Source organism: Spea bombifrons, chromosome 7 (assembly GCF_027358695.1).
Source record: "Spea bombifrons isolate aSpeBom1 chromosome 7, aSpeBom1.2.pri, whole genome shotgun sequence".
Lineage (NCBI taxonomy): Eukaryota > Metazoa > Chordata > Amphibia > Anura > Pelobatidae > Spea > Spea bombifrons.
The window spans coordinates 34765319-34773373 of NC_071093.1; positions in this window are offsets into that span (position 1 = coordinate 34765319).

Consider the following 8055-nt stretch of genomic DNA (forward strand, 5'->3'; position numbering starts at 1 on the left):
AAAACAGCATTAATTATTGCACGAACTTTTGTAGCCATATAGTTAGGTGTATGATTAAACAATTTTACCAAGCAGTTGCTAATGATCATCAATTTATGGTCAATGTAGGTTAAAACACAATCATTAACTGAAACAAAAACAGTTGTGTAGGAGGAATAAAATTGGACGAGGAACAGCCAAACTCACTAACAAGGTGAAGTTGCTGAAGTTTAATGTCAAAATGGAGTTGGGGATTTGGCTAGAATGAATGGTCTCCTTAATGGTGAGAAGTACAGGCAGGTACTTATCCATAATGCAATACCATCAGGGAAGCATCCAGCTGTCCCTAAATTTTCTCTGCAGCATAACAATGACCCCAAACATACAGTCAAGGTCATTAAGAACTATCTTTAGCGAAAAAGAAGAACAAGGAGTCCTGGAAGTGATGGTATGACCCCCACAGAGCCTTGAACAAAACATTGTCTGGGATTACATGATGACAGAGAAATCCACAGAAGAACTGCGGTTAGTTCTCTGAGATGTTTGGAACAACCTACCAAGTTCCTTAAAAAACTGCGTGCAAGTCTACCTAGAAGAACTGATCCACTTTTAAAGGCAAATGGTGGTCACAACAAGTATTGCTTTGATTTAGATTTTTATTCTGTTCATTCATTTTGCATTTTGTTAAATAATTTTAAAAAAAAACTATTAACATGTCTATTTTTCAAGTATTTTTACTTTACCTAATTATTTCACAGCTGCCTAATAATGTTGCACTGTAATATATATATATACAGTATATATCATTGTTTTTTAGGACTAAAATTATTTGTAAATAGACGGCACAGTAATACCTGGAGGTCCAAAACAATTATACAGATTAACATAACACAAGCCATACGTTGTTTTAAAAATTAATTTAGTAAAGTGAAAAGCTATGACAGAGTGGATTTTATATTATTGGCGCCCAAAGATTAAATTAAGTATCTCCAAAGCAACTGGGTGAAAACTGAAAGTACAAACTATAGGCAGTTTTCATAAATTACTTTAATTAAGGCTTTGGTGACAGTTCCCCTTTAAAGCATACATTAAACAGTAAAAGATGGCTGTATGGTTACACGTATATTGTTATTTTAATTATACATCCAGAGGCATTAGAAGGATTTTACTGCCACAATTTACCGTCATTAAAGTTTTTACTGTGGGTATCCACAAACAATGAGTCATTTAGTGCCAGACAAGGTCTGCAGTTCTACCAGTGTTTAGGATTTGCCTAGTTAGCAAATAATTAGGGAGCAATTTTATTTTGTACACTTACTAAGAAATGTTTCAGCGTATGTTGTTCTAAAGACCTATCTTGTTGTAAATGTTGCCCTAGACTTATGTTGGGGAACTGAAAGATTGACCTTTCTTAACCTTCTTGACCTTGGAAAGCATGCAAATTCTTTTTTTGCATTATTATAACCTCAATGGGTATGGCCTAAGCAAAGTGAAATCGGGTTAGATGTTCATGTCCTCTGCACCCAATATGGTAAATAGACCCTATTTAAGTGTGTAATTTAAATTCGCTTTGCTTGACAAGTCAAATATATTTAGGAAATGCTATTAGGCCATATGTAGTTAGAAGGGCCAAATTGTGCTGGCTAGGCTACTGGGTCAGAGCATCTCCAAAACTGCAGCTCTTGTGGGGTGTTCTAAGTCTGCAGTGGTCAGTACCTATCAAAGGCGGTCCAACGAAGGGAAAGCGATGAACTGGTGACAGGGTCATGGGCGGCCAAGGCTCATGGATGCACGTGGGGGGCGAAGGCTGGCCTGTGTGGTCAAGTTCAACAGACTTAATGTAGTTTGAATTGCTGAAAAAAGAATACTGGTTCGGATAGAAAGGTTTCACAGTAGTTTGTTGTGGATGGGGCTGCGTAGCCACTTACCAGTGAGGGTGCCCATGCTGACCCCTGTCCAGTGTCGAAAGCGCCTACAGTGGGCATGTAAGCATAAGAACTGGACCATGGAGTAATGGAAGAAGGTGGCCTGGTCTGATGAATCAAGTGAATGGCCGGGTGTGTGTGCGTCGCTTACCTGGAGAACACATGGCACCAGGATGGAGGCCCCACCTCGCAACTTACAGGACTTTAAGCATCTACTGCTAACGTCTTGGCATCAGATACCAAAGCACACCTTCAGAGGTCTAGTGGAGTCCATGCCTCGACGAGTCATGGCTGTTTTGGCAGCAAAAGGGGGACCTACACAATATTAGGCAGGTGGTCATAATGTTATGGCTGATCGGTGTATCTACCAACATGTCCATTTAAAATAAGCAAAACATATGATAGAAACATAGATATAAAGTGTTCTGCAATATTTTTCTGTATTACTAAAATAAGGAAAATATGTCATAATTAAGAATTATTTTTTGGATATTTATTCACATAAGATTTTGAAAAGGAATTAAATGTCCTAACTACCTTTGTGCACAAAGCATAAAAAAAATTTGAGGTATAATCAATTAATCAGGGAATGTGCATGCCCATACATTTCTCCCAGACAGTGTAGAGAGAGGAGTGTATTTAAAACCTAAGAATCTGCTAAAACCCATAATTTCCCGTCTTGACTATTGCAACACTGTGCTGGTTGGCATCTCAAAACTCTCCTCTGCAGTCTATCCAAAATGCTACTGCTAGGCTTATCCGCCTTACATGATGCTCTTCTTCTGCTTCCCCACTCTGCGAAGGCCTCCATTGTCTCCCTATTACCTCAGAAATGTAAATGTAAAATCTTTGTACTAACATACAAAGCTCTCCATAAATTTCAGTCCTCATGAAAAAATACTTTCTACTTGATCTGTACGTCCTTCTTATGGCTTTCTTCCTCACTTATCACCTCTTTCTTTACCTGCTAACAAGACTTTACCCATGCTGCCCCATACCTCAGAAACTCACTCCTACCGAACCTCCAGTTTTCACCCTTCCTCTCAATATGCTTCAGAGAAGTGTAGCATCATTGCCGGAAGAACTTATCTGCCACTAATACAGCTCCCAAATCCATCAATAGTACCATGTTTCCCTCATACTTGATACCTTATGTTTCTCTACACCTCACCTTCCTTGCGAGGAAGGCCCTCTTTACCTTAGTCTGTTAATACCCTCTCAATGTATTTACTGTAAGAGCCGCTGCGTAAACTGTTGGCGCTATATAAATAAAAGCTACGGTAATAATAATAATAACACTGATTGAATGTCTGGATCCTTAGAAAGTTGACAATCACAATGTGGATTTGAGGTGGAGCTTCATGTTTTGAATAGAGCCATCAATTGTTTTAACTTCCCACAGCAGTATCCAGCGACAGGAAAAGGAGATTGTGTTTCTGGAGTACACTTAGGAGGCTAATGAAGTCATCCCGGCCACTGTATTCAGTTTATATGCTTTCACCTAACGTGAGAATGTATAAAGTTACATGTAATCACAGTTTGGCTTCAGAACCCCACTAGTATTAAGTATACAAAAGGAAAGAAGACAAAATATTTCTTTTAAATGCTGTTCCGTGATTTGTCAACACAAAACACCCCGCAAAATTCTTTATTAACACTTGTAGATCTTTTACATAATCATAATTACGTTGCTCATTGTTTGCTTTTCACTTTTTATTTGTGATGTTATATTGATTCCATAGGGTTTCATTTTTATTTATATTACAGCTATATGTATATTTTGTAATATAAGCGACACCACAATATAAGTTAATATATAAAAAGTCCTCATATGTTTCTATCACACTAGAGCTATTATTGTTTTATATAGCGCCATCATATTTCGCAGCACAGTACAATGGATAAACAAGACGTAACAAGTAGTGTAAAACATAAAAATTTCACTTACGGAGACAAGAGGTAAAGAGGGCCCTGAATCAATTCAGCTTACAATCTAGAAGGATATTACCTTGTGTGCAATACACATATGAGTACATATATGTCATTGTTGTGGGTTCTAATATTATCACTTATGAGGATTACCTTGTACCTGCTGGTGACCAGTCGAGGAGGAACCCTTGGACATATTCAAGTCAGGTGCGTGGAGAGAAGTTTGTTGGACTGGCCATCAACTCTGAAATCCACTGGCCAATCAGACCCTAAATCAGCAATGTATAGACCATTGCTTAGAATTATTAAGGCAAATGAGAAGATATTGTCCGCAGCAAGCCCGACGTGGCAACACATGGACTGGTGATAAGAGTGAGCGTGCCTGACCCTGGTCCACATGCCCTGGCTGGGATCCATGGTTCATGTTGAACATTACACTTGACCCTGTTAATGTTCAGCTAATGTCTATATTTGCAAAGATGATACATTTAACAATTAGATGCAAACAGTTTGAGCAATTAGTTGTTTAGTCTTACTGGACACAGAGTGCAGAAGCGTTTCACACCTACCTAATTATAAACCACAGACCGTATACAGCACATCTAATGATTAAACACGCGTTGGGTGTAGGACATGAGACACAATACATCGTCATTATCTCTTAAAGAGGTTTTTTGTTTCATGTAAAGAACTTTAAAGGTCATGTTTTGATACCAGACAACAGGTTAAGTTGGAAAAAATGTAAATTAAATGTGGGAAACCACTGACCCTGGGAGAATAAAACAAACTATGTTTATTTTAAATAGTCTTGGCATTTCAGTAAAGTGTTCTAGATTCTCTCCAGTAGAGAAAGTATCTATGATACTTAATTTTTTTTAAAGTGATATGGTTTATCCATCAAGTGACTGGTGAATGTTTGGAAACATTAGATGCAACTTTAACAACTTTAACCATTAATCTGCAATCTGAAGTGAAATAAATTACATAACATAAACCACTAGAGTTTTTTTCTAGGAGTGTCCACTTATTTACCGTTTCTGGTTAATCCTTGCCATTTTACTCAAGGCTGGTAATGACCTCCATCTTCCATTATACCTCAATGAGTCCTTATACGTGTCCTTGATGTCGCTGTCAGTCTTTTGAGTGCTATATCTGGGTACTTGTTGGTGTGTGTTACTATTAAGCAATACAGTCTAACATGTATTGTTCAGAAGGAGCTGATGTTAGGCACAGGCGGTGTTGGTGCTAAAACTTAAAATAAAAGTCAATAAAAGTCTAAAAAGTTGTCTAACTTTTGCTTTAAGCTAGTAAGGGCTCCAACCCCAAAGCTGTAATTTGATGTGCAGATCATACACTTTTCGGAATTTGCTAATTGGTTTACTACTCATTGCATAAACTACGTTATATAACCTAACATATGGTTTATGCATTATTTTACAGATGTTTTAGTCACTTTGTATGTATTATGTTACAGCTATGTCGTAAGTTACTTAAAGAAAAACCTGTATCAGCACTATATAAATATATAAAAATGTATATATACTTAACATACATTTATCATAAGTGACAGTTCCTCAATGGTAACAAAGAGTATAATTTACTGTATTTGTTGACATCAGGGGACAGGTGGCCCCGATTTTCTGTTAATCCTTTCATAGACTTATTCCTGATTAAAGGGACACCCCAGTGTCCCAGAAGCCCCTGAACAATCAATGGAAATGAAAGTACTATCACATGCATTGATCAATGTTGATGAAAAAAATACCTACCTTAGGCAAAAGCAGCAACTGCAGAACTGTAGCTTCCCACCACCTCTTTGGTCTGATATTTCACTCCACTGATTGGCTGCTTCAAGCAGCCAATCGGTGACAGGAAATCACTCCCATTAATAATTAATATTAATACTAAAGTGTAAATGATGGCTGGAGTGCCCCGTTATGGCTTAATGTAACAAAAAATTAGTAAATTGGTTGCCAGGTCTATACAATAATTCACTTAAATGTGCTTACAGGTGCCATGTGAATTTGGTTTTTTTCTCTCAATCATTTAAGGACATTTTCTTGAAAAGTCATGTCAGCGTTTCCCTGAAGCCAGGATCGCATGGTGTACGAAGTGTAATTACGTTTATTGTACGCTGCTATTTAGCATGGTATGGATAGACTGACACAATATTTAGTTCAGTTTCAGGAACTGTAACGTGCTAATACCCCAATCCATTGTGAAGTTATATCATCTATTACCCCACAAGCAGGGAAGGCCAGTTCTTACGTCATTAAAAAATCTATGTTCTTAGAACGAATCTGTCTAATGGCTGTTGAAGATTGCTTGGTGTTACAGTTCAGTACAACCTGGACTGCAACCAATTACCTACTTCTTTTAAATCCGCCGTGTTACGAATACCTGTTAAAATCATTTGTCACGCATATTAACCATTCGCTTCCATTAGGAGTTATTACAATTTGCAGGATTGTTTGATTTGTTTATTGAGTAAATAGGGCTATTTAACTCTGCTATGTGTTTTAAAACGCTCTGTAGCTCCTGCCTAATCACATATACTAAAGAGGTGTTACCCCGACTGGATCTATCGCTTTGTCTATTGACACACCTAGTATTTGTCATAAGGGAGTAAACTATAACACAATCTTATCTGTTCATCTAATCCACGGTAAAGATGTGTTCTTCATGCCATTCAGTGCAAATACGTGTCTATTTCTAGAACGTAACATATGTATTTCAGGAACCACAAAAATCAGTAGAAAGGAACAGGTTATTAAAATGCGGACGTGAATCATTGCGATCATCAATGACACAAAGAAATGTCTGTTATTAGATCTGTTTAGTCTAGTAAAAGTAAATACTTATTTAAAATCGAACTCATATATGTAGAGGATATATGGCTATATGTGGTACAAAAATACCAAATACAAGGTCACTTAGGGGTAAGTAACAGACCAGGGTGCATTATGATTATGAGATCGTTTGAGCAGGGCCCTTCTTACCTGTTGTTCCTGTAAGTCAAACTGTTTAGTTATATACTACTTGTTATGTTCTGTCTACCCTTGTTATGTGCTGTCTCCTTAGTACAGCGCTAAGGAATATGATGGCACTATATAAAACTATAAATAATAATAATCTATGGAGGTCTACTTACACGTTCCCACCAAATGCAGTCGCAGAATCGCTTTACCAGGTGGTCTTCTCAAGGTCTGCTTTATTAAAAATAATACTTATCTTCACATTTCAGTCAAATTGTTGGCAAATGGATAAATCTTACCAAATGGTTTCTACTGTTTAGAATTCAGCACATGTGAACGATGCACAGACACCACCCTACAGTGTGGCACATGGGGGGGGGGATAACCATTTGCTAGGGGTTGAGAAAAAAGTGCAATGGACGTCGGGAGTCCAAAACTTTACGTAACACAAGCTTCCATCTCACCAGTAAGTATGTCCTCCAACAGTCCCAAGTCTGTTGGCTTCACCCAATTGATGCACCTTTGTTCTTCACTGTCATTCAATCGGTTCACCATCATTCATGAATATATGCAACATAATAATTACACATTCAAAAAATATACTGGAATTTGCCGCATTGTTTATCATTAATGCTACAGACCCCTAAAAATGGTGGACACAGGCACTCACATACCCAGATACTGAGAGTTTATTTTATTTACGATTAGTTTCTATATGTCAAACACATACAAACAGATCTAATAACGCATGAACTTATTAGTTTATTAGTTAGCTAATTATTACACTAAAATATGTAGTTGGCAATTTGTGAAGTTTGCGTATTTCATAGAAAGCTATATATTAGAAATTAAAGTGAATTTTTATTTCATGGCTTTGCGGCAATGAATTTGAGGCAGTTTCTCCCAGTCAGCTGCAATCTACATGGTCAACTCCATGTTACGAGTATTTCAGACAAAGGACTGCGAGACCTGTTTGAAAAACAACTACTGCCCTCTGGTGCATATAAACCGTCAAATAGGCATCTGGTTTTAATTAGAGACACAACCGCAAGATGTCGGTGTAAAAACAACAGACTCATCTCATTATGCCGGGCTTTTTTTTTCTGAGCACGGTGTAATGTAAAAGCAAAATGCCCCGAACATACATCCAAATGTATACATCCAAATGTATACATCCCGCATGTACGTAGATGCCATAAAATCAGTACCAATGGGTTCCTGTGCAGGCGATTCTGCATACGGGAAGT